This window comes from Callithrix jacchus, chromosome 21 (assembly GCF_049354715.1).
Source record: "Callithrix jacchus isolate 240 chromosome 21, calJac240_pri, whole genome shotgun sequence".
NCBI classification, from domain to species: domain Eukaryota; kingdom Metazoa; phylum Chordata; class Mammalia; order Primates; family Cebidae; genus Callithrix; species Callithrix jacchus.
In genome coordinates, this window is record NC_133522.1 from 41979371 (window position 1) to 42006766 (window position 27396).

Consider the following 27396-nt stretch of genomic DNA (forward strand, 5'->3'; position numbering starts at 1 on the left):
AATTGGAAGCAAATCACTCCTCAGCAAATGCAAAAGAACAGAAATCATAACAAACAGTCAATCAGACCACAGCAAAATCAGATTAGAACTCAGGATTAAGAAACTCACTCAAATCCACACAACTGCTTGGAAACTGAACAACCATTGCTTCTGAGTGTCAACTGGATAAACAATGAAATGAAGGCAGAAATAAAGATGTTCTTCAAAACCAGTCAGAATGAAGACACAACTGATCAGAATCTCTGGGACACATTTGAAGCAGTGTCTAGAGGGAAATTTATAGCAATAAATGCCCACATGAGAAACAAGGAAAGATCTAAAATCAACACCCTATCATCAAAATTGAAAGAGCTAGAGGAGAAAGATAAAAAAAAAAATTCAAAAGCTAGCAGAAGACAAGAAATAACTAAGATCAGAGCCGAACTGAAAGAGACAGAGACACAAAAAAAAAACCTTCAAAAAAATCAATAAATATGGGAGCTGGTTTTTTGAAAAGATCAACAAAATAGGCAGACCACTACCCAGACTGATAGAAGAGACAATTAAATAGATGCAATAAAAAATGATAAAGGGGATATCACCACTGATTCCACAGAAATACAAACTACCATCAGAGATTACTAATAACAACTCTATGCATACAAACCAGTAAATCTGGAAGAAATTGATAAATTCCTGGACACTTGTACTACCAAGACTAAACCAGGAAGAAGTTGAAAATGTAAATAGACCAATAACAAGGGCTGAAGTTGAGGTAGCAATCAATAGCCTACCAACCAAATAAAAGTCCAAGTACAGATGGGTTCACAGTCAAATTTTACCAGACATACAAAGAGGAGCCAGTTCCATTCCTTCTGAAACTATACCAAACAATACAAAAAGAGGGAATCCTCCCTAACTCATTTTATGAGATCAACATCATCCTGATACCAAAACCAGGCAGAGACTCAACTAAAAAAGAAAACTTCAGGCCAATATCCATGATGAACATAGATGCAAAATTCTTCAATAAAACACTGGCAAACCAACTGCAACAGCACATCAAAAACCTTATTCATCGTGATCAAGTAGGCTTCATCCCAGGGATGCAAGGCTGGTTCAACATATGCAAGTCCATAAACAGAATACATCACATAAACAGAACCAAAGACGAAAACTGCATGATTACCTCAATAGAATGCAGAGAAGCCTTCAACAAAATTCAACAGCCCTTCATGCTAAAAACTCTCAATAAACTAGGTATCGATGGAACATATCATAAAATAATAAAAATTATTTATGACAAATCCACAGCCAATATCATACTGAACACACAAAAGCTGGAAGCATTCCCTTTGAAATCAGGCACTAGACAAGGATGCCGTCTCTCACTACTTCTATTCAATATAGTATTGGAAGTTCTAGCCAGAGTAATCAGGCAAGAAAAAGAAATAAAAGGTATTCAATTAGGAAAGGAGGAAGTCAAACTGTCTCTATTTGCAGATGACATGATTGTATATTTAGAAGACCCCATCATCTCAGCCCAAAATCTCCTCACACTGATAAGCAACTTCAGCAAAGTCTCAAGATACAAAATCAATGTGCAGAAATCACAAGCATTCCTATATACCAATAACAGGCAAACAAAGAGCCAAATTAAGAGCTTCCATTCACAATTGCTACAAAGAGAATAAAATACCTAGGAGCCAAAGAACCAAATTAAGAGCTTCCATTCACAATTGCTACAAAGAGAATAAAATACCTAGGAATATAACTAACAAAGGATGTAAAGGACCTCTTCAAGGAGAATTACAAACCACTGCTCAAGGAAATAAGAGAGGACACAAACAGATGGAGAAACATTCCATGCTCATGGTTAGGAAGAATCAATATGAAAATAGCCATACTATCCAAAATAATTTATAGATTCAATGTTATCCTCATCAAGCTATCATTGAACTTCTTCACAAAACTGGAAGAAACCACTTTAAACTTCATATGGAACTAAAAGAGAGCCTACATAGCCAAGACAATCCTAAGCAAAAAGAACAAAGCCAGAGGGATCGCACTGCCAGACTTTAAACTATATTACAAGGCTACAGTAATCAAAACAGCATGGTATGGGTACCAAAACAGAGACATAGACCAATGGAACAGAACAAGGCCTCAGAAGCAACACCACACATCTACAACAATCTGATCTTTGACAAACCTGACAAAAACAAGCAATGGGGAAAAAATTCCATGTTTAATCAATAGTGTTGGGAAAACTGGCTAGATATGTACAGAAAGCAGAAACTGGACCCCTTCCTGACACCTTACACTAAAATTAACTCCAGATGGATTAAAGATTTAAACATAAAACCTAACACCATAAAAACACTAGAAGAAAAGGTAGGCAAAACCATCCAGGACATAGGCATAGGCAAGGACTTCATGACTAAAATACCAAAAGCAATGGCAACAAAAGCCAAAATAGACAAATGGGATCTAATTAAACTCCAGAGCGTCTGTACAGCAAAAGAAACAATCATTAGAGTGAACCAGCAACCAACAGAATGTGAAAAAATTTTTGCAATCTAGCCATCTGACAAAGGGCTAATATCCAGAATCTACAACAAACCAAAACAGGTTTACAAGAAAAAAACAAACTCATTCTAAAGTGGGTGAAGGATATGAACAGACACTTCGCAAAAGAAGACATATATGAGGCCAACAAACATATCAAAAAATGCTCATCATCATTGGTCATTAGAGAAATGCCAATCAAAACCACATTGAGGTATCATCTCATGCCAGTTAGAATGGCAATCATTAAAAAATCTGGAGACAACAGTTGCCGGAGAGGATGTGGAGAAATAGGAACACTCTTACACAGTTGGTGGGAGTGTAAATTAGTTCAACCATTGTGGAAGACAGTGTGGCAATTCCTCAAGGATCTAGAAATAGAAATTCCATTTGAACCAGCAATCCCATTACTGGGTATATAACAAAAGGCTTATAAATCATTCTATTATAAAGACACATGCACATCTATGTTCGTTGCAGCCCAGTGTACAATAGCAAGACTTGGAACCAACCAAATGCCCGTCAATGATAGACTGGACAAAAAATAAATGTAGCACATATACACCATGGAATACTATGCAGCCATAAAAAATGATGAGTTTTTATCCTTTGTAGGAACTTGGATGAATCTGGAAACCATCATTCTCAGCAAAGTGACACAAGAATAGAAAACCAAACACCACATGTTCTCACTCATAGGTGGGTGTTGAACAACAAGAACATATGGACTCAGGGAGAGGAGCATCACAGGCAATTTGGCAGGGGGCTAGGCGAGGAACAGCAGGGGCTGGGGAGGTTGGGAAGGGATAACTTGGGGAGAAATGCCAGATATAGATGAAAGGGGAATAGAGGCAGCAAACTACCTGGTTATGTATGCACCTATGCAACAACCCTGCATGACCTGCACATGTACCCCAGAACCTAAAGTAAAACAAAATAAAATGTGGTACACATACAGCATGGAATACTATGCAGCCATAAAAAAAGAATGAGATCATGTCCTTTGCAGGGACATGGATACAGCTGGAGGCCATTATCCTTAGCAAACTAAGGGAACAGAAAACCAAATACCACATATTCTCACTCATAAGTGGGGGCATGTGATACCAACCCCTGGATACATAGAGAGGAACAATACACACAGAGGCCTATAGGAAAGTGGAGGGTGGGAGGAGGGAGAGGATCACTAGGCTCAATACCTGGGTGATGAAATAATCTGTGTAACAAATCCCATGACACAAGTTTACCTATGTAACAAACCTGCACATGTAACTTAAACAAAAATTTAATAATAACAGTAAACTTAAAACAAAAGTTTAACAATAATATCGATGCCAGTACCATCCTATCACTTAGGATGGGTTGCAAGCAGTAAAGATTTTATAAAATGGTTGGGGAGGGATAACATGGGAGAAATGTCAGATATAGCTGACGGGGATGGAGGCAGCAAACCACATTGCCATGTAGGTACCTATGCAACAATCCTGCATGTTCTTCACATGTACCCTAGAACCTAAAATGCAATTTTATATACACATACACACACACACACACACGCATACACACACACGCATACACATGCATACACACACATACATGCATACACACGCGCACACACATGCGCATACACACATACACACACGCATACACACACATGCATGCACACACACATGCATACACACACGCATACACACATGCATACACACACGCATACACACACGCATACACACACATGCATACACACATGCATACACACACATACACACACATACACAGACGCATACACACACACATGCACACACACACATACATATATATATATATATATGGCACAAAAATTTTAAAAAAAGATTTTATAAGATGCACCAGGCGACGACATTGTGCTGCCATGATTATGTACATTGAAAGGACCTAAAGCAAAGAGCGATAAATGATCTGCTCACAAAGAACTGACTTAGCCATCCTCAAAAAGGTTTAAGCTTGTCTGCGTGGCTGTCAGTTTTATTATTATAGGGAAGTCCCACATCAAGTGATAGGGCAGATGAGCTTTAGATTCAAGGGTAGAGATTGATTAAATTCCACTGGACACCAGAAACAGGCCACAGATTCCTAATGCAGAGGGAGCTGTACCATGCTCAGACCATGTTTCTTCCCCCCCACACACACCAGCTCAATCTCCGGGAAGAAGAAGCTGGATCCAGTCCTCAGAGTGGACTTCTTTTTCCAAATGGACAGTTTGAATCAGGGAACCATTTGTTTAGAATGGCTATAAAAACTGAAAGTTTAGGGTACAGCAAGGGGGAAAAGAAGGTACTCAAAGCCCACTACATGAGTATTTTCATTTGAAGTTCTATGACCTCATTTCTGCAAGGAGGGTCTTCTATCTCCCTGACTTCTACCCATTGAGTCCCCAACCCAACTCTAGCTCTTTATATCTAGGCAGATTATTCGGTTTCTCATCACATTCTGTTCAACTGTGTGCAGACAGCTCATGCTTTCCACCATCTGCTGTTGCTAAGCCGAAGTCCACATGAGGAATTTAGTCCTTATGAATATACGTCAGAGTCTCCAGCATCAAATACTGGATTCTCTGCCCTTCTCTGATCTCTCTCCAGTTTTGTTTCTACACCTTTCTATTATCGAAGTCCCACAAACGTGTTAAAATATCCTAGCTGTATTACCAGCAGACCAGAACAAGGAATAAACCATACGATCTAACTCTTGAAAACATTGTATCTCACAAACAGAATTCTTCATGATTGTCTTATATAGTAAGTCTAACTGTGAGAGAAGACACCACTGCAAACCCATATCCCATGAACCAAGGGCAGATACCTAGCACATATCAGGTAAATATCTTTTTTCTCCATGTGAAATTGTGTTTAATTGTTTTTCTATTTGCAAACACAGGTCTCCTTCATACTTGGCATTGACCATGACGGGTGGCCAAAAAGAGAGAAGATTTTCTTGAATATGAATGCAGATTAAAGAGGGAGAAATTGTTATAAATCATGGCACTGTCTTCCAAAGGCTGAGTGCACATCATAAAACTTTCCCAGTTCATTTCAAGCCACTCTCGAGTTCATCAATGCTTTATTTGTGAAAGTAAAGACCTAGCCTTACAAAACATCTATTCAAACACCAATGACTCAGAATTCTGGGACTTTCCTGCTAGTCTGGAAATCATGTTTACGATACAAGTGCCTAGTTAATAAAAGCCTGCCTTCCATGCATGAAAGACCTTTATGATCGGCCGGGCGCAGTGGCTCAAGCTTGTAATCCCAGCTACTCAGGAGGCTGAGGCAGGAGAATTGCTTGAACCCAGGAGGCGGAGGTTGTGGGTGAGCCGAGATCGCGCCATTGCACTCCAACCTGGGTAACAAGAGCGAAACTCCGCCTCAAAAAAAAAAAAAAGACCTTTATGATCTTAAAGAAAGAAAGGAAAAGGGGGGACGCTGCATTTGTCGCAACTCACAGAATGTACAACTCAGAGAGTGAACCCTAAAGTAAACCATGGGCTCTAAGCGATGGTAATGTAGCAAGGCAGGTTCAACAGTTGGAATAAATGCACCACTCTGGCAAGGGATGTTCCCAGTTAGGGAAGCCGTACCTGCGTGGGGCCTGGGGGGTGTGGGAAATCTCTGTACCTTCCTCTCAGTTTTGCTGTGTGCTTAAACTGGTCTAAAAATAAGGTATATTAATAAAGAGGTAAGTAATCAATCCTGTTAGAAGTTGGCCTTCCTACTGTACTCACAGGCTCTTAAAAATTTGGGGGAGAATGTTTCCCTTCAAAACACAGGAAAAATGCAGGTAGGAGCATCGTGGAAGGCCGCCTGTGCAAGCTGGGGATTTCTGGAGAGGTTGCCCCTCCCTTAGGATGTTTACATCTGCTGTACTCCTTACCTGGAAATCTTTCCTCAAGTTTTGAGTGGCTGAATCTTTCCTGTCATGCAGAACTCCACTTATTCATTCATTCATTCATTCATTCATTATTTTTGAGACAGCGTCTTACTCTGTCACCCAGGCTGGAGTACAGTGGCTCAATCTTGGCTCACTGCAACCTCCACTTCCCAGGTTCAAGCCATTCTCCTGCCTCAACCTCCTGAGTAGCTGGGATGACAGGCACCCACCACCATACTGGGCTAATTTTTGTATTTCTAGTACAGACGGGGGTTTCACTATGTTGGCCAGACTGATTTCAAACTCCTGACCTCAAATGATCCACCCACCTCAGCCTCCCAAAGTTCTGGGATGACAGACGTGAGCCACCGTGCTGTGCCCCACCAGAACTCAATTTAAATGTCAGTCATCTCCTCACAGATCATCTCCTCATAGACGTCATCCTTGAGGATGGTAAGGTGATGTATCTGCCAAAATGAAGCAGGAGAGAGAGAATGTAGCGTGAATGACTGGCCCCCATCTCAGCCTCTCTCTGTGTCCATACCCTTGCCCAGCCTTATCCTGCCAAAAATGCCTTTTCTTTTCCCTTGACTTTCGGCTTGGCCGCGTGACTTGCTCCAGCTGACAGCGTGTGGGCAGAAGGAGAGTTTGCCAGGGCAGCCCAGACCTGAAGTAGCCTTTTGTTTTCCCATTTCTGTCATGAACCTCTCCACCAGAAGAGCATGTCATGGCTAACCCCGTTAACCTCCAACCCCAGACAGAGAATGAGAGATGCCCGGAGCAGGACCACCTAGCCACACCTACCCATCAGTGAGCAACCACAATGAATTCTACTTTGCAGTCACTGAGTTTTGGGGTGCTACTATGTGGCATTGTGTCACAAATGATGTACCAGGGGTGTGGAGTTCTCTTCATAAAGAGAACTTTATGGCACCCCCCAAGCATTGCTGGCCATTTATCACTCTCCACACCAATCTTGCAACCCCTTTTGCATTTTGAAATTACAGATGAGGACAAAGAATAATTAACAAGTGCCCGTATTGCTTATTATCTTGACATCTGTCATGTTTATATCGAATTATTCTCAGTGTATATAATATATAATATTACCTACCCATAAGATTAAAATATGCCCTGAGAGCAGAAACTCCACTGTAACCCACTAAAGATGAGCCAGCAAAGCCCATCAAGGCTGCTACTCAGCTCTCTATGCTTCCCCAACTTGGTGCCATGTTGTTCCTGGCATTAATCTTGGAGGAGGTTGGTAGAGGGTGGAAGAGGAATGAAGGGGGGCAAAGAACAAGAGAGAAGTTAAGAAACCGCAGTGCCACTGGGTTAGAATCAACAGAATCTACCCCTTCCAGGGACATCATGTCCAGAGAGATTTATGAAGATTGCACAAGAGATCAGACGTCATCACCCTCTTGGGGAAATGGCTTCGAAACCCAATGAAGCAGTTTATAAGCGCTGAAATATCCTAACCAATGAGGGGAAAACTTCTCTGAAGGTTCCATGATTTGTCTGCCAACTCCCAAGAATACGCACACACAGGCACACACACAGCTGCATCCAGACCTTCCACCTCTTGCTGCTATCAACCTTGTTAACTGAGACAGGTCGAGACATACTCACCAGCCCCTTGCTGAGCTGTGACTCACCCCTCATATCCTCTTTCCCAACATCGTCACCAATGCCACCTCCCCCACACGCTACTTCTCACCCCCAAACCACCTGAAGGTGTATGGTGGCCACAGCCATGGTGAGACAGCAGCAGCCTCGCACACTCCTTGCAGATTTATTTGGTTTCATCCATGTATTAGACCACACATGGGAAAAGAAATGAGCAAGGGCAAGAGAAAGGTTTCCTTGATCCTAAATCTGGAAATGAAATATATTGACATAAAGCAATGAAAAGCCAGAAATGGCCAATAAGAAACCACAGCTTGACTCTCAGAGTTAAACTCCATTATCACGTTTTTGTATGTCCTTAATGGCTCCTAAAAACTCCATTTAACAAACCAAAACTATGGCCAGAGCTGAAGAGGTTCTTACAATAAGTGAGCCTTGAGCCTGGGTGAGATCCACCAAGCTGGAAACCTCTTATTCCACCCCTCACCCCTCCTCTCACCCAGTGGCATTAACACCATGAGCTTCACCCATACCTAACTTAGCTCTGCCACTCTTATTATCTTGGCAGCTTCTGGGAGCCTTTCGCCAAAGTTCTGGGCTCCTTCAGTCAACATGACCAATTCCACATCCTTTATTAATTACTAACCATTTCCCCTCGTAGCCAGCCCTGAAATCCCTGCTTTGATCTGCCTGACAGGTCACATGGTGTGTGCTTCTGAACACAGCCCATCCCATGGCCAACTTAGAACTGGCAAGCCTGGCAGACACACATAAGCAAGAAAGACATTTCCTGTAGACACCAGAACAAGACGGAATTCTACCAGGAAATCAATGGCCATAAGCAGAGAATTCACTGTGTGAATTCATTCTGTATTTTTATTAATAGCCTGTTGGTATGCATTTAAGAGCAAAATAACAGTGGCTGTCATAAACACCCTACATCCTGTCCAATTAGAGAGACCATAACTTATTAAGATCACAGAAAGACCACGATTCTGAAACCCAAAAAGTCTAATGAGCTGAATTATGTGCTTAACGGAGAAGACTCATGGATAAGCCCTCCGGCAGCTTCTGTCAACCTTTTCCAAAGGCACTGGGTCCTCCACAGATCAGATTTTGACTGCAGGCAGAATGGCTGGAATGATGAGAGGCTTTTCTTGAAACCAAGACAAGGACGTGAGCAGATGCCTTTTGTCCAGACCCACTTTCTCCCTTGGACCACTGTCTATATAAACAGCCTTTCTGTTATCTCAAATGTGGCATTACAACAAACCAGACACATTTTTCAGAGCACATTGATATATCCCAAGGGTATAGGTCTGCTATCTCCTTTGAGGCTGACAGTGGATACTTCCAGGGAAATCTGAAGGCAAACACACTGCTGAATTTAATTAAAATTATTGTATTTTTTGGTCCACCCAAAGTATCAAAAAGAAAACAGGCCACGCACAGTGGCTCACACCCAGTGGTTAGTAAAAAATCCCAGAGCTTTGGGAAGCTAAGGCGGGAGGATAACTTGAGCCCAGTATCTTGAGATCAGCCTAGGCAACATAGTGAGACCCATCTCTAAAAAAAAAAAAAAAAAAAAAAAATTAATTAGCTGGGTACGGTGTCACTTGCCTGCAGTCCCAGCTACTGGGAAGGCTGAGGTGGGAGGATCACTTGAGTCAGCTGTGATTGTACTACTGCACTCCAGCCTGGGCAATATTATCTCCGTAAAAACATTAAAAAAATATTTTTTAAAAAACAGTCATTAATAGATTCAAGTTGGTTGGCAAGCGTCAGATCTCATGTGAGCTGAAACTGCCACATGATTTAAAGCATTAAATAATAAATGTTTACCTTTATTATATATTCAGACCATTTCTGGTTAAGAAAAACCTGAACCTTTTTCACCGCATGACTTAAGATGCAGGTAAGCTAAGCATCTTTCCTTTCTCTTGGCGATGCCTGCGCATGCAGATTGGTGAAGCCCGTCCCACTGCAATAAGAAAAGTACCACATCGGCTCTACTTCTGCTGCAATTACCGTCTGGTGTGATGATCAAAGGGGCCTCTTCCCCTGGCAGATTACTGGTCTACAGCTCCCTGGCCTGTCAGTGTGGTCTCAGCTGCTCCCACTTGTCCCATTGCTGCTCAGGAATAAGCAGCCGCCTGGATCTGCCAGCTATGTGACTGGGCTTGTAATGACAGTAATTGCCAGTCTGTTAAGTCACCTCCAACCATAAAGGAAAATGCCTTCCAGACACACTTCTCAGGCCCGTGTGAGGAGATAGGAATGAACTCTTAAAAGTATCCAGTCCTGTTTACACAATGCCACTCTGACCAACAGGATTTTTTTCTTTTTCTAATGGCTTAAATTGCTGGGCCACACAGTGAAACAAAAGGCTTATGTGTCCACCCCTTGAGACCCTTAAGTCCTTGACTTGCTCTGACCACCATGAAGCCCAAAGGGAGGTGTAGGTCTATTCTTGTACCATTTCCTTTCTCCCCAAGGTATTTTTGGGGCTGAGGTTGCCTTTGGGATTATGCTTGCCCAGAAAAGGGACCATCTGTGTTCTCATCTACAATGGGAGCTACGCGAGATTTAAGCCGAGTTTCTTCCCGTTTCCTCACTACCTTTCTATTGAAGTTTTATCCCTGTTGGTTATTGTAGGAAGACACGATTGGTAGGGGAAAGAGGTATGTGTGACAGTTTCAGTCTTGTTTTCCCAGTGCAATAAGCCAGTCGGATTATTCATTCAAGTAAATATTAACACGAACATTTTTAATATAAAGTCCATTTTAGCATCCACACAACTTTGGGGTTGTATGTATATGTTAGATTATGCTTTCACAGAGTTGGATTTAAACCGGTGAAATCTTGGCTGCAAAAAAAGATTCATTCATTAATGTAATCAGATAATGTTCACCTACTTTAAATGCATATGGGCCAGGCGCGGTGGCTCACGCCTGTTATCCCAGCACTTTGGGAGGCCGAGGTGGGTGGATCACGAGGTCAAGAGATCGAGACCATCCTGGTCAACATGGTGAAACCCCATCTCTACTAAAAATACAAAACATTAGCTGGGCACAGTGGCGTGTGCCTGTAATCCCAGCTACTCAGGAGGCTGAGGCAGGAGAACTGCTTGAACCCAGGAGGCGAAATCGCGCCATTGCACTCCAGTCTGGGTAACAAGAGTGAAACTCCATCTCAAAAAAAATAAAATAAAATAAATAAATGCATATGGAACATATCCTTGGAAACCCTTGGGTGCTGCCTAAAGTCTCTTTTTGTCTCAGCTCCACTCTCTCTCCTTTCTCCTCCTCTCTGACCCAGGAGCAGAAAGCCTGGAAACCACATTTCCCGGATCCCTCTTGCCAATCAGCCTCCTGTTAGCTTCTACAGTGGGAGGCTCTAGCAGCAAACTGGAGGTGGAAGTAAGGGAGACGCTATTTTTTCCATCTTCCGGTAGTACCTTTAGAGATGGTGGTGGCGGCAGCAAAGGCTGACAGGGGTGCCTTCTGGGTTTCTGCTGGGTCGACTCAGTTTTAATAGCAACAGCCTTGGTGGCTCAGCAAGCGTCATGTTCCCTTTGGCTTTCAAGCCTAGGGGAGAGCCACTTCCTGCAGTTACTCATCTGTAAGTAAACTTGCCTCCCGTATTTGCTGCTTCATTCCTCTCAAATCATGCTATACTATATTCAATTAAATATATTAAACTCCTTCTCTGAGATACTTACAGTGGTTTCTAGACAGAAAAATTCATTGATTCAACACTAACTGATCTTAACACGCAAATAATTTAGCCCCATACACTGTATTTGCTCTGAAGCAAATGTTAATCAGATGGTTTAAAGATGATACAGTAGCAATAAGGTCATTTCATTCAGCCTCTAACTTCATGGCAGATGGGCATCATGGCACATGCCTGTAGTCCCAGCTACCCGGGAGGCTGAGGTGGGATGAGCCCAAGAGGTAGAGGTTGCAATGAGCCATGATTGTACCACTGCACTCCAGCCTGGAGTGCAGTCAAGAATGAAGCTGTGTCTTAAAATGAAAATAAAAATAGGGCCGGGCGCAGTGGCTCACGCCTGTAATCCCTGCCTTGGGGAGGCCAAAGCAAGTGGATCACCTGAGGTAGGGAGTTCGAGACCACCCTGACCAACATGGTGAAACCCCACCTCTACTAAAAATACAAAATTAGCCAGGCATGATGGTGCATGCCTGTAATCCCAGCTACTTGGGAGGCTGAGGCAGGAGAATCGCTTAAACTCGGAAGGTGGAGGTTGTGGTGAGCCAAGATCATGCCATTGCACTCCAGCCTGGGCAACAAGAGCAAAACCTCCATCTCAAAAATAATAATAATAATAAATAAATAAAAATAAATTCATGGCAGATTTAGGAAGGAAAATTTAATTATATAAATTCTCTAAAGGTCTATAAAATAGCCGGATAAGTGGTCCAATCCCTTCTCTAGGTAGCTTTGGTTTCAGTTTTATGTTTGTTGGCTTGGGGTCCATCCATCTGGGTCATCACACGTAGGGCTGGTGTGGGACCTCAGGCACTGTCACTGAGTTTGCACAGCTGTTCCCTGACCTAACATGGCAGCATTCGAGGCCAGCACTTTGATCCGTGCACACGCACAGGATATAGACATAAGAGCTTCCCAAACCAACTGGAAAGAGTCCCAGTGGGAATACTCCACGACATATTCATCAAAGTCAAATGCAGAGCAAATTGCACCGGCTCATTAATTATGAAAAGTCTCTCGCAAAGTGACATGTTGTTAACTATGTGGAAGCTAGCACATTTTCACATGGTCCTTTTTGTCTACTTGGAGATAAACTGCCACATTTAGTAAGGCATTGAGGTTTTCTTTTCCTTACTTAGGAAGAAAAAGCTATTCTATGCCTAACCCACATCTAAATATAAATATTCGTATGTTTACATATGCCCACTATATGGATAGAGGTAGCTTGTTGGTAAGAAGGAAGTTTGCTATGCCAGAATTTGTTTGACAAAGACATATAGAAGGAATTGGAAAAATAAATGTTGACTATTTTAAAATCTCTGAATCCATGTGGAGTGCCTGCACCCCTGGACTAAATGGGCAAATTCAGACATCGTGTGGAAACCGGGCCTTATTTCTCCACATTTGTCAGCTAAAGCAGTGAAAAGAGACTGTGCCTGTCTCCACCATCACTGAAAGGAACGTCAGTTCCTTGAGTCTTTGATTTCTTCTCCCAAAATGTGGGAGTGAGAACTTTCAGAAGCTCGCAAAAGTTACTCTTCTATACTCAGGCCTTTTATCTAAACCGAGATGCTCATATGTACTGCTTGACTTTTTAAAGCTCCTAAATGTGCCTACTCAATCTTATGACAATGCCTGATCACTGAAAATCCTTTCTGGATCAGTTAGGTTACTGGCTTGGCTGTCACAAAAAAATGTCAAAGTAACAGTGACTTAAATTGACAATATTTCACTTCTTTTAAATATGATCTAATCATAAATAATTCAAAGTGTGGTAGCACTCCATAGTTTCAGAGTTCCAGCTCTTCCTGTCTTGCTGTTCTGCCATCCAAAACACATGGCTTCATTTTGCTGGCTACTTCCACGTGCATACCTGTGATGACCTTAGCCTGTGCACAGAGGCCCCATAGCAACTCGGCACATAGCCCTCACGGTCACATCCCATGGGCTACATGACACTGCTTGCTGCAAAGCAAGCTGGGAAAGATGGCCTTTGTTCTGGGTCGCACTGGACTCAACATTACTAAAGGAAAGGCGTGGGTGATGAGCCATTTCTGCCACAAACTTCTTTTCATTAAGGTGAAGCGTTTCCTTAAGTGTTGGTACAGAGAAGGCACAAATTGGATATTTGTTCAATGAACAAATAAACAAGTGAATGAATAAAATTCTTCAGGGAATGCTTATCTAAAAACAGACATGAGGACAGTTTGCTAGGATATTCATGGTTGGTTTTTTTTATCAATTTCTCGAAGGAGAAATTTTGTTATTATGAGATCATTAAGTCAATTTAAACACACACATATTTGCATATCAGCACCTGGAAGAGCAATGTAAATGTCCTATGGGTGACACCATCATGTTCTTCCTCAGCATTTCTCAAACCCATCCAGCCATGGAACAAGTAAATATCAGAGAACATTTACTAATGATTTATAAGACATTCATGAAAAATACTCTCCTGCCTAAAATCTTAGCAGAAAAAATAGAATTCAGCCATTGATCCACTTAGGACAGGACCATAAAGAAGCCAGTGTCCATGCAGATAAACTACATTTTCTAAAGCAACGAGAGAGACGTCTTTTCAGCACATACTGTTAATAGTCCCATAGTATCTTCCCATGGTTGTGAATAACTAGTAGGTTGACCTGCCACCTCACATAGTTCTTCCTTTCCCCAGTAATTTCCCAGGAATCCTGGAATACTGAAAATGTCAGAGACCTTGAAACGGTATCAAAGCCATTCGCCTGCCTTCAGATCCTAGTGTCGCCAAACTGAGGGAAACCAATATCAGAGCGCAACCTCATGACATGAGCTCATTCCTACACAGGGTCTGGATAACATCACTTCCGCTTTAAGTACACATTAAGAAAGGATGATGATCTAGACAGGCAATTTTAGATGCACTACACGGGTGGACGAGGGGATTGTAACCAGCCATCCAGGAAATCTGGCATCTGTCCAGAAAACAAGTCTAAATTTTGAAGGGGCTCTGCCTAACACATTTCGTTTATGTCCACAGGTCTCTGAGGAAGTGCACTTATAAAGAGGAGATGACTGCGTTAGAAATTATGACTGAGGCAGCTTTTGTGCTGTAACTCTTGCTTAAAAGGGAAGTCCGCCAGTTCCCCTTTGAAACAGATCCTCAGCAGCAGGTGGCTACCACCAGGAAGCCAGGCACACGACGCAGCAGTCTTGAAATCTGGCTGTGTTGCAAAGATCTTCCCTTTATCCATTAGAAGGATGTGAGAGCAAGGGCAGAGAGGGTAGAATTTTTTTTTTTAATGGAGTTTCACTCTTCTTGCCCAGGCTGGAGTGCAATGGCGTGATATCAGCTCACCACAACCTCCACCTCCCAGGTTCAAGAGATTCTCCTGCTTCAGCCTCCCAGATAGCTAGGATTACAGGCATGTGCCACCACACCCGGCTAATTTTATATATTCAGTAGAAACAGGGTTTCTCCATGTTGGCCAGGCTGGTCTCAAACTCCTGACCTCAGGTGATCCACCCACCTCAGCTACCCAAAGTGCTAAGATTACAGGCATGAGCCACTGCACCCCAGGCAAGAGGGTAGAATTTTTAGTTGGTAATGGTCTCTTTTAATCAAACAACTCAATAAATTACAAAGAGACTGAGTCATTTTTCCTAGCTTAAAGAAATGTCATAAGAAGAGCTCAGGGCAGTAAAGAAAGTTTAATTAACACAGCTGGGTGCTGTAGCTCATGCCTGTAATCCCAGCACTTTGGGAAGCCAAGGCAGGCAGATCTCCTAAGGTCAGGAGTTCAAGACCAGCCTGGCCAATATGGCAGAACCCCATCTCTACTAAAAATAAAAATAAAAAAAATTAGCCGAGCATGGTGGCACATGCCTGTAATCCCAGCTACTAGGGAGGCTGAAGCAGGAGAATCTCCTGAACCTGGGAGGCAGAGGTTGCAGTGAGCCGAAATCATGCCACTGCACTCCAGTCCGGGTGACAGAACAAGACTCCACCTCAAAAAAAAAAAAGAGCTTAGTATTGGACTGTATTGGAGAATGTCTATAGGTAGCTTGGTTTAGGGGAGGACAAATGAGGAGAAAGCTGATCTAAAATAGTTTGGAACACTCTATTAGCCAACCATCTACACTCTCCCACCATAGTTTTCATTATTCCATTAATGAATGCTGAGTCTCCAGAAATTAAAAAGGACCGTTTCTCAACCTATCTAGACCACAATCCATTTTAATGAAGCCAAGTATGGAGACCTAGATAATAATAGAAATAACTGTGCTAATGTTTACAAGAATAAAAGAATGAGGCTAAGGTTAATCGCAGTAAATAATAATGAAAAATATGTGTCATTCAATGTAGTCACTAGAAGGATGGAAACATTTTCAAATGTGACTCATTCCAATTCAAACAGGAAGGGAAGTAAAAGCATCAACATCTGACAAGACATTAAACTCCCTAAGTCAGAGCAGTGCTGCCCCTGTGGGGAGGAAACTGTCCTCCTCCCAGTGCCATTGAACCAGCTCACTCAAGCCAGGGAGCCTCTGGAGAAAGTCACTGAATCACATGTGTGCACACAGACATGACAATAGCCAGGCAGAGAGTGAGAAAGAGAGGGCATGCTGACCCCTAAAGGACCAAGGGAGACTGTAGACATCTTTTAAGAAGGAAAGGAATCAAGAAAAAAAAAAAGTGAAAGATAACTTCGCTCAAAATCATGTTGGGAGAAGGTTGACCAGTTCTTGGGCTCAAGGATCTTGAGAGAACGGGTACATGAGCCCACATGTCCTCAGTAGGCACTTGAGGTAAGGAGCCAAGAGCTGACTTAGAAGGAGAGGAAGGAAGACCCGCAGGAATAATAAAACAAGGAGAGCACTTAAATACACCACATGTCTTCAAATTTGCAGGCCCTGGGGATTTGTAACTTGAAGAAAATGACCAAAAGTTATTTCTGAAGGCTAGAAAGATGTACAGAAAACACATCCTGCTTAAAAAGTGGGAGCAGAGAGAGTGGGAGAAAGGGATGACCTTGGCTTCTATGAATAAATGTTTCTATTGTCATTCCTTAACTGGCAAAGTACCTAGGCATAAATGATACTTTTTAAACCCATGGGCAGAAACCTAGCTGAGAAATATTTAGCACAATTTGGCAGAGTACAGATGTGTCTGTATTTATGCAACTTTCCTGATTTTTTTTTTTCTTTTTAATTTTTTATTGGATTTTAGGTTTTGGGGTACATGAGCAGAGCATGCAAGACAGTTGCGTAGGTACACACATGGCAGTGTGCTTTGCTTTTCTTCTCCCCTTCACCCACATTTGGCATTTCTCCCCAGGCTATCCCTCCCCACCTCCCCCTCCCACTGGCCCTCCCCTTTTCCCCCCAATAGACCCCAGTGTTTAGTACTCCCCTTTCTGTGTCCATGTGTTCTCATTTTTCATCACCCACCTATGAGTGAGGATATGCGGTGTTTCATTTTCTGTAACATCATCCTGATTTTTTTTTAAAGCATGAAACTTCACATTGCAGAAGAATGAAAGGAGTGTCGTTTTCATTTTTTAAGATTTTTATTTAATCTGATCAGGATTTCGATGTGAGAGGAATTAACTACCCTAGGAAGGCAGATAGAATTAGAGTGTTGAGATGCAACTCAAATCTAGATATTTCCTCCTTCCTTGCCCCCAACTCAGCCTCCTCCTCCAGCACTGGACCCTCCACCTTCCCAGACTGAACTCACACTTCCCCTTCCTTCACTGTTTCCTTCTCCATGTTCATCTCCTCCTCTCAACCCCCTTGCACTCTTTTCTAGATCTCAGTTAATGAAGTCATCATGCATCCAACCTCCAATGCAAGAAATGTTTTGAAAAACCCCTGCTTGAAATAACTGTCACCTCCTTCAGCTAGAGAACAAAATCCAAACTCTCCCAGCATAATAGAGCGAAGTCCTTCACATATAAGAGCCCTTCTGCCTTTCAAATATGTCTCCCTTCCTTACCGTATGACTCCCAACACATCCAGGCAGCCTCCAAGCCTCTGACCCCAATCACATTCCCTTCATCTGGGGCGCCCTTCGGGTCTTTCCTCAGGGAAATGCTACCCGCTCCTAGACTCAGCTGAAACACCACCTCTCTGTGAAGACCTCCCTAACTCCCAGGGAGTTAGTCTGTAGGTCTCTCTTTTATACCTCTATCACCTTGGGTTCATATAATAGCACTTCCCCTCTTTCCGGTAACTGATCTGTTTTTAAGACTCTCTTCCCCTGAGGAATGCAAGAATCTGCCTTCATCTTTGCATGTGAGCACGAAGCTCCTTGGTCACCCTCCCTAAAGGAAACACACTTCCTGCTGTGTTTTTCTCCCTGTCACTACCAAATACTTGTATGTTTATTTGTTTATTACCTGTCTCCTTCCACTGGAATATGAACTACATGAAAGCAGGTATTTTTGTTTATTCTGGTCTCTCCTGTGGCACCAATTCCCCAAATAATGCCTGGGACATGGTAGGCACTTAATACATATTTGAACAAACGTGGATCCAAATGTTCATTAGAAACTTAGAACAGTTTCCAGCACATTCAACATAACAGTTCCTCCTGTCCCTAGAAGTTTTCTCAGTATTCTTCCACTGCTCCCTCCACCTCCCCTGAATTCCTACCGTAACTACGTGAGGTTCTACAGTACTTGGTATTTCATCCATTAATGTATTTTAATCTTGTTTCTCTAAGGAGATTATAAAAATCCCAAGGACAGGCGCCACGTCTTTTAAGAAAGTCAATGTTAAGTATAACTAGTGCCAGGCACCTCCATGCTTACTGAATCACTTAACTTTTTCCCAAACATCCTGAAAATTATTTTATTATTCCAGTTTGACAAACTAACAGAGGTACAGCTTCCCAAGCTGATATGGGTTTGAAGTAGCTATTCAAATCAGCTTTGACTCCAACTTTTATGTTCTTTCCAGTACTTCACACTGCATCTCTTAATTTAGCTCTGGCCAGGCACCGTGGCTCATACCTGTAATCCCAGCACTTGGGAGGCTGAGGCAGGAGAATCACCTGAGGTCAGGAGTTTGAGACCAGCCTGGCCAACATGGTGAAACCCTGTCTCTACTATAAATACGAAATGTAGCTGGGTGTGGTGGCAGGGACCTATAATTCCAGCTACCTGGGAGGCTGAGGCAGGAGAATCGCTTGTACCCAGGAGGCACAGGTTGCAGTGGGCCAAAATCACACCAGTGCACACCAGCCTGAACAATGAACACGAAATCGCATCTCAAAAAAACATAGCTCTGTTGGGGATTGAAGTGTGTCCCTGTAAAATTTATATGTTGAAGCCCTAACCCATAATATGACTGTTAGATAGGGCCTTTAAGGAGATAATGTTAATATTTTAACCTTCAAGGTCAAATGAAGTCATAAGGGTGGGCCTCTGATCCAATAAGACTCGTATCTTTGCAAGAAGAGAAAGAGACACCAGGAATGTGTGTGTACAGAGAAAAGGCAGCCACCTGAGAGCCACAGGGAGGGGCCCCAGAAGAAACCAGCCCTGTCAACACCTTGATCTTGGACTTCTAACCTTCAAAACTGTGAAAAAATAAATGTCTGTCGTTCAACCACCCAGTCTGTGATATTTTGTTAGAACAATCCTAGAAGACAAATGCTAAGCCCATCGTTAAATTTTTCCAAAGCTATAGAAAAGCCAAAGGGAGAAAAACAATCACCCACAAACTCATCATCCAAAAGCCATCATTGTTAACATTTATTCTATAATCTGATCTTCTTTAACTTCACATATTTTTTAAATAATTGTAATTGCACTGTAAATACACATTGGTTACACCAACTTTTCAATTAACATTTTTAAGTTTGTGTACCATAGGATATTTTTAAATTAATATTATAATGATATGACAATTACTATTTATCCATAAGGATAAATTTTTTCAGGTATTTTTCAAAATGTTTTCCCTTGTGTAAAGAAGAAAAAAATTTTCCCTTGTGAACTGTCTATTCTTTGCCTACTCATCTATTTCCTTGCACATTACAAACAAACAATAGATTACATTACAAACAATATTCTTTCTTATCCCTTTTTTGGAATGATTTTCTAGCTGTCTCTCAATCATCTCACCCAATAAGTACCTACTAGTGTGCTGAATACAAAATGAGTGTGACCTAATATTGTTGATTCATCATTAAAAATCATTCATCAGTATTTAAAATTAATCACCAGATTAAGTCATTTTGCTATCACATGCACCTGGCACTGAAAACAAAAGCACACTTCATCTTCATGGCATTCTTTCCAAAAACCCGAACAAAACCCTGGTCTAGTCATGAGAAAACTTCAGACACCTGCAAACGGGGAACATTTTGCAGAATATCTGACCAGTCCTCCTCCGAAATGTCAAGTCATGAAAAACAACAAAAGACTGAGAAACTCACAGATTGGAGAAGGCTGCGGAGATGTGTTGATTAAACGCAGCATCATATCCTGGATTAGATTCTGGAAAAGAAAAAAGTCACTGGGGAAAAACTAATCAGAATAAAGTCTGTAGTCTAATGCATGGTATTGTATCAACATTAAGTTCTTCGTTTTTGTAAATATGCCACTGCTATGTAAGAGGTTAACGCTGAGGAAAACGGGTGAAGAGTTCACAAAAAACTCTCTGTGCTGCCTTTGCAACTCTTCCATAAATCTAAAATTATTCCGACATTAAAAGGTGGGTTTTGTTTTTAATGATTCACTCTGGATGCATAACCAGTGGCATTTCACCTACGACAACACGTGTATCCAACACAACCTTAACTCGTTCATCAACAACCTTGAATTACAAAATAAAAGAAGTATGTATTGACTTCATAATGGATTAGAAGATAGCTAAGACCCAGAAACAGAGACTACATATTGGGTGTCAGTTTGCTGAGCTGAAAAGGAGATTGACAACAACAAAATTAGGTCCATAAGACAGGTCAAAATCATGCTCTTTAAGCAGAAAAAGTGGACCACACAAACTAAAGACAGGTTCCCCTAAGGCGGCATGGTATGTCGGAAACGTCCGGGTTCTGAAATTGAGTCATGTAACTGCCAATTTCCAGTTGGTTAGAAACCTCAGGAAAGTAACTAATCTTCTAATTTAAAACTGAAGTGGTAAGGTTTATTTTATGAAGCTCTAGAGTAGGGGTCAATCAACTTTTTCTGTGAGTTAGGACATATTTTGAGGCTTTGCAGGACAGATGATCTATGTCACAGCCATGTAACTCTGGTGCTATAGCCCAGAAGAAGCCATAGACATTGCGTGAACACATGCCCTAGCCCTTAAAGAAGAGAGAGGCTGGGAAGTAAGAGAAGAAGGAAGAAATTAATTTTTCAAAATGTTTTCCCTTGTGTAAAGAAGAAAAAAGTTTTCCCTTGCGAATTGTCTATTCTTTGCCTACTCATCTATTTCCTTGCACATTACAAACAAACAATACATTACATTACAAACAATACTCTTTCTTATCCCTTTTTTGGAATGATTTTCTAGCTGTTTCTCAATTATCACCCGGTGCCATAGCGGGGATCATGCAGGAGGAGGACTGTGGTCAGGGCCCTCTATTTCCAGATGTGAACATTGTTCACAGAAAGGATAGGTTCTCAGCACTCTTGGAACACAACAGCTGTAACACGTGATTGCTGTGTTATTTTAATATTGATCACAACCATAGAAGACAATACAAATAAATAAGAAGGATGAAACTCAAAGGATATATTACTTACTTACCATAATGGCTAATTTATGTATCAACTTGACTGGGCCACAGGGTGCCCAGACATTTGGTTAAACATTATTCTGGGTGTTTCCGTGAAGATGTTTTTGGAAGAGTTGAACACTCAGATTAGCAGACTAAGTGAAGCAGATTGCCCGCCCTCACGTAGGTGGGCCTCATCCGATAGAAAAAGGCCAAGCAGAGAAGACTCCCCCTGCCCAACAGCCTTTAAACTATTGTCCTCAATGTTGAACTAAAACATTGGCTTTTCCTGGGACTCAAGCCTGATGGCCTTCAGGCTGCAACTATCCCATCAGCTCTCCCAGTTCTTACGCATTTGGAATCAGACTAAAACTAAATCGTTGGCTCCCTGGATCTCCAGGTCAACTCACCCTGCAGATCTTGGAACTTGTCAACTTCCACAATTTCATGAGCCAGTTCTCACAGACAGACAAACACATGACAATTAAATAGAGAGAGAGAGAGAGAGAGAGAGAGAGAGAGAGAGAGAGAGAGAGAAGAGAGAGAGAGAGAGGAGAGAGAGAGAGAGAGAGAGAGAGAGAGAGAGAGAGAGAGAGAGAGAGAGAGAGAGAGAGAGAGAGAGAGAGAGAGAGAGAGAGAGAGAGAGAGAGAGAGAGAGAGAGAGAGAGAGAGAGAGAGAGAGAGAGAGAGAGAGAGAGAGAGGAGAGAGAGAGAGAGAGAGAGAGAGAGAGAGAGAGAGAGAGAGAGAGAGAGAGAGAGAGAGAGAGAGAGAGAGAGGAGAGAGAGAGAGAGAGAGAGAGAGAGAGAGAGAGAGAGAGAGAGAGAGAGAGAGAGAGAGAGAGAGAGAGAGAGAGAGAGAGAGAGAGAGAGAGAGAGAGAGAGAGAGAGAGAGAGAGATCCTATTGTTTCTGTTTCTCTGGAATCCTAATACACTTACATAGATGGAAAATAAGCTAGTGACGATGCAATGCAGGCAAAAGTCATTGATGTGTTAGGTAAACTGTGCACTAAGGTAAACTAGTGATCATGCTATGTGCTTACCCACAATGAGAAACCATATAGCATAACCCAGAAGATGCGTTAAGTAGAAAAAGTCAGTTAGTGATCTATTATCTACATCAAAGATAGCTAGAATAGGCCAGGCACAGTGGTCCATGCCTGTATTCACAGCACTTTGGGAGGCCAAGGCAGGTGGATCACCTGAGGTCTCGTGAGGTAAGAGCAGAAGTTCAAGAAGGGGCTCAGCAGAAGCCATAGGCACTGTCAAGTCTAGCCAGGACTAGCCTGGCCAACACGGCAAAACCCCGTCTCTACAAAAATAGAAAAACTAGCCGGACATGGTGTGGGATGCCTGTAATCAAAGCTACTCAGGAGGCTGAGGCAGAAGAATCTCTTGAACCTGGGAGGTGGAGGTTGCCGTGAGCTGCAATCCCACCATTGCACTCTAGACTGGGCAGCAGAGTGAGATGGAGTCTCAGGCTAAAATAAATTGAATTTTATGACTTTAAATGGGTAATGGAACAAACAAGAGTGTTACTTATAGACAGAGTCAGGTAGAAAGACCAGGTCCTAAAATACAGACCATGCAATCTCCAGGCTGTCACTTTTCTCACCCCTAAACTGGCCACTCATAAGTAACACATTATGGTCCCATTTCCAGCCCATGTTCTCTGCCCAAAAAACACAGGAAAGCTACAGATACTGTATCAGTTTCCTATTGTTTCAGTAACAAAGTACCATAAATACAGTGACCGAAAGGAGCACACACTTGTCATCTTACAGTTTTGGTCAGAAGTCCGACTCAGGTCTCACTGAGCTAAAATCAAGGTGCTCATGTGGCTGCACTAGACTCGTAAGCTCTGTGGAAGAGGCCATCTCCTTGCTACATAACTGTGCTAGAGCTACAATAACAAAATCTCACAGGCTGGGTGAATCAAACAGCAGATTGTATTTTCTCACCATTCTTGAGGCTGGAAGTTCAAGATGAAGGTGCTGGCAGGGGCGGTTCCTGCTGAGGCTGTGAAGGCAGGATCCGTTCCAGCCCCTCTCCCCGGCTTGTAGATCCCACCTTCTCCCTGCTGCGTCTTTACACCATTTCCCTTCTGTCTGTGTCTGTGATAACAGCTGCTGCTTGCTATTTGGACACAAGTCATATTGGATTAGGACCCACCCATAGGACCTTGTTTTAACTTAATTACCTCTGCAAAGCCCCTATCTCCAAACACAGTCACATTCTGACATATTGGAGATTAGGACGTCAACATATGAATTTGGGACAAGGGGAAGGAAAGGACAGAGGAGACACAATTCAATCCATAACTCAGTTTTTCTAGCTTCTAAAGACAACCTACATTCCTTGGTTGATGGCCCCTTCCTCCATCCTTTTTTTTTTTTTTTTTTTTTGAGACAGAGTTTCACTCTTGTTGCCCAGGCTGGAGTGAAATAGTGTGTTCTTGGTTCACTGCAACCTCTGCCTCTCTGGTTCAAGCAATTCTCCTGCCTCAGCCTCCCAAGCAGCTGGGATTACAGGCACGCGCCACCATGCCCAGCTAATTTTTTGTATTTTTAGTAGAGATGGGGTTTCACCATGTTGACCAGGATGGTCTCGATCTGTTGACCTCGTGATCCACCCACCTCGGCCTCCCAAAGTGCTGGGATTACAGGCACCTGCCACATGTCTGGCTAATTTTTTTCTATTTTTAGTAGAGATGAGGTTTCACCATGTTGGCCAGACTGGTCTCAAACTCCTGACCTCAGATGATCCATCCACCTCAGCCTCCCAAGGTGCTGGGATTACAGACATGAGCCACCATGCCTGGCCTTTCTTCCATCTTTAAAGCCAGCAGTATTATCTTCAAACAGCATCTCTCTCTCTGATCTCTGCTTCCTGCAGCATGTCTTCTCTGACTCTACCTCTCACTTTTCTTAAAGGCCTCTTACTACTACATTATATAACCTCCCTTTCTAAAGAGCCTCATCTACATCTACAAAGTCCCTTTTGCTATGTGAGGTACCATAGTCCTGGGTCTAGGAATTAAGACAGGGACATCTTTGAGGAGCCACTGATCTGCCTCACACAGGCACGCAACAGGTTCATTGGCGAGGTGCAGCTGTTGGCCCATACTTGTTCCTGCATCTCTCCGAGAGGAAGCATGTGCCTGCTGCAAGTGTCTTGCATCTGCCGAGCCCCTTCTTGAACCTTTGCTCTTACCTCAGTTCTTGTAACCACACCATCATCAGGGAAGGCAGATGCAGCAGACAGAGAAAACAGAACATGTGAACATTACCTAACCCAGGATTCTGGAAACCTGGAAGCGTGCTCAGTCCTTTGACTCTCTAGGTGCCCAGTCCTGCATGTGTTCACAACCCCATCAATTTCTCATTGCTTCTCATGGTATGCTTTCAATTGAGTCCATAAACTGAGCGATTTAAGCAATCCAATTTTGTCTGTGAGATTTCCTCTTCCATGACAGTGAGGAGAGCCTCAGGGTATTGGAGGTGGGCTATTGGAGGCTACCACGGCATCAAGGTAATTTTCCACCTGCTATCAGCTTTCATTCAGAAGTAGATTTTTGAGTCAACAGAGCATGGTGAAATTTGAGGGAGGAGGGTACAATTCAGGACATGGGGCTTGGGCTCAAAGAGGGTGAACTTGGATGAAACCCAGCAATGAGCAGCCCAGAGCCCGGAGGGGGCTTGAGCATCTGAGGCCTCAGGGGTCAGGGGGATGACAGAGCAGCCAGCAGTGACAGAGAGGACCCTGCTGACCACCTTCTTCCTTCATACCCCACCTGACCAACCCTGCTTGCACAGTGCCCAAGGCTCAGGGAAGGCCAGATGCCAGGAGCATTGGGTAACCTGCTTTGAGGCAGTTAGACACATCGATGAACTTGGAATAATGTGGGAAAACTGACAGGCAAGACATGAACTGGAGAGCAGGAAAGGAGTCTCAGACAGAACCTTGGTTTCTCTTTTGTGCTATTTCTGAGCTATCACTTCCACAATTTGTGAAATCCAAAGCAGAAAAGGAATGTTAGAAGACTTGTATGTACACAGGTTGAAAAAAAATGTTCTGCCTTTTTCCCAAAACACCAAGAGCAGAAGCATTCCAGATCTTTAGGAAGGAAATGCATATTTAAGTTCAAAACTCCATTTGGAAAAAATTAGGATGTTCCTTTGTATCCCAAAATACTGATTTTTTTTACTTTTAGAAATGAATTATTTTTTCAAAAAGGACTTTAAAAGTTAAATTAGTATCTTTTTTATTGTACTTTAGGTTCTGTAGTACATGTGCAGATCATGCAGGACTGTTGCATAGGTACACACATAGCAATGTGGTTTGCTGCCTCCATCCCCCATCACCCACATCTGGCATTTCTCCCCATGTTATCCCTCCCCAGCCTCCCCACCCCACCCCTCTGTCCCTCCCTTGGCCACTCCCAACAGATGCCAGTGTGTGATGCTCCTCTCCCTGTGTCCATGTGTTCTCATTGTTCGACACTCACCTATGAGTGAAAACATGCAGTGTTTGATTTTCTGTTATTGTGTTAGTTTGCTGAGAATTATCGTTTCCAGATTCATCCATGTCCCTACAAAGGACACAAACTCATCATTTTTTATGGCTACATAGTATTCCATAGTGTATATATGCCACATTTTCCTTGTCCAGTCTATCATCAATGAGCATTTGGGTTGGTTCCAGGTCTTTGCTAATGTAAACAGTGCCATTATGAACATATTTGTGCATGTGTCTTTAAAATAGAATAATTTAAAATCCTTTGGGTATATACCCAGTAATGGGATTTTGGGTCAAATGGAATTTCTATTTCTAGGTCCTTGAGGAATTGCCACACTGTCTTCCACAATGGTTGAACTAATTTGCACTCCCACCAACAGTGTAAAAGTGTTCCTATTTCTCCACATCCCCTCCAGCATCTGTGTCCCCAGATTGTTTAATGATCCCATTCTAACTGGCATGAGGCAGTATCTCAATGTGGTTTGGATTTGCATTTCTCTAATGACCAGTGATGATGAGCATTTTTTATGTTTGTTGGCCTCATATATGTCTTCTTTCGAAAAGTGTCTGTTCATATCCTTCACCCACTTTTGGATGGGTTTGTTTGTTTTTTTCTTGGAAATCTGTTTTAGTTCTTTGTAGATTCTGGACATTAGCCCTCTGTCAGATGGGTAGATTGCAAAAAAAAAAAAAAAATTCCCACTCAGTTGGTGGCCAGTTCACTCTAATGATGTTTCTTTTGCTGTACAGAAGCTCTGGAGTTTAATTACGTCCCATTTGTCAATTTTGGCTTTTGTTGCCAATGCTTTTTGTGTTTTAGTCATGAAGTCCTTGCCTATGCCTATGTCCTGAATAACCATTCAGGACATTTGCCTGGGTTTTCTTCTAGGGTTTTTATAATGTTAGGTTCTTATGTTTAAGTCTTTAATCCATCTGGAGTTAATTTTAGTGTAAGGTGTCAGAAAGGCATGCAGTTTCTGCTTTCTGCACACTGCTAGCCAGTTTTCCCAACACTATTTATTAAACAGGGAATCCTTTCCCCATTGCTTGTTTTTGTCAGGTTTGTCAAAGATCAGATTGTTGTAGATGTCTGGCATTGCCTCCAGGGCCTCTGTTCTGTTCCATTGGTCTATATCTCTGTTTTGGTATGAGTACCATGCTGTTTTAATTACTGTAGCCTTGTAGTATAGTTTGAAATCAGGTAGTGTGATGCCTTTGGCCTTGATCTTTTTGCTTAAGATTGTCTTGGCTATGAGAGCTCTCTTTTGGTTCCATATGAAGTTTAAGGTGGTTTTTTCCAGTTCTGTGAAGAAGGTCATTGGTAGCTTGATGAGGATAGCATTGAATCTATAAATTACTT

General features: G+C 42.4%; 1 long non-coding RNA gene across 1 annotated transcript in view; it reads right to left on the bottom strand.

The window, feature by feature from the left end:
* Window positions 1–20711, bottom strand: part of LOC144580649 (uncharacterized) — a 54046-nt gene extending 33335 nt beyond the window's left edge. Inside the window, exon 1 of the long non-coding RNA XR_013530593.1 lies at window positions 20234–20711. This is a non-coding gene — a long non-coding RNA (uncharacterized LOC144580649). The remainder of the gene's footprint in view (window positions 1–20233) is intronic.
* Window positions 20712–27396: the final 6685 nt, after the last annotated feature.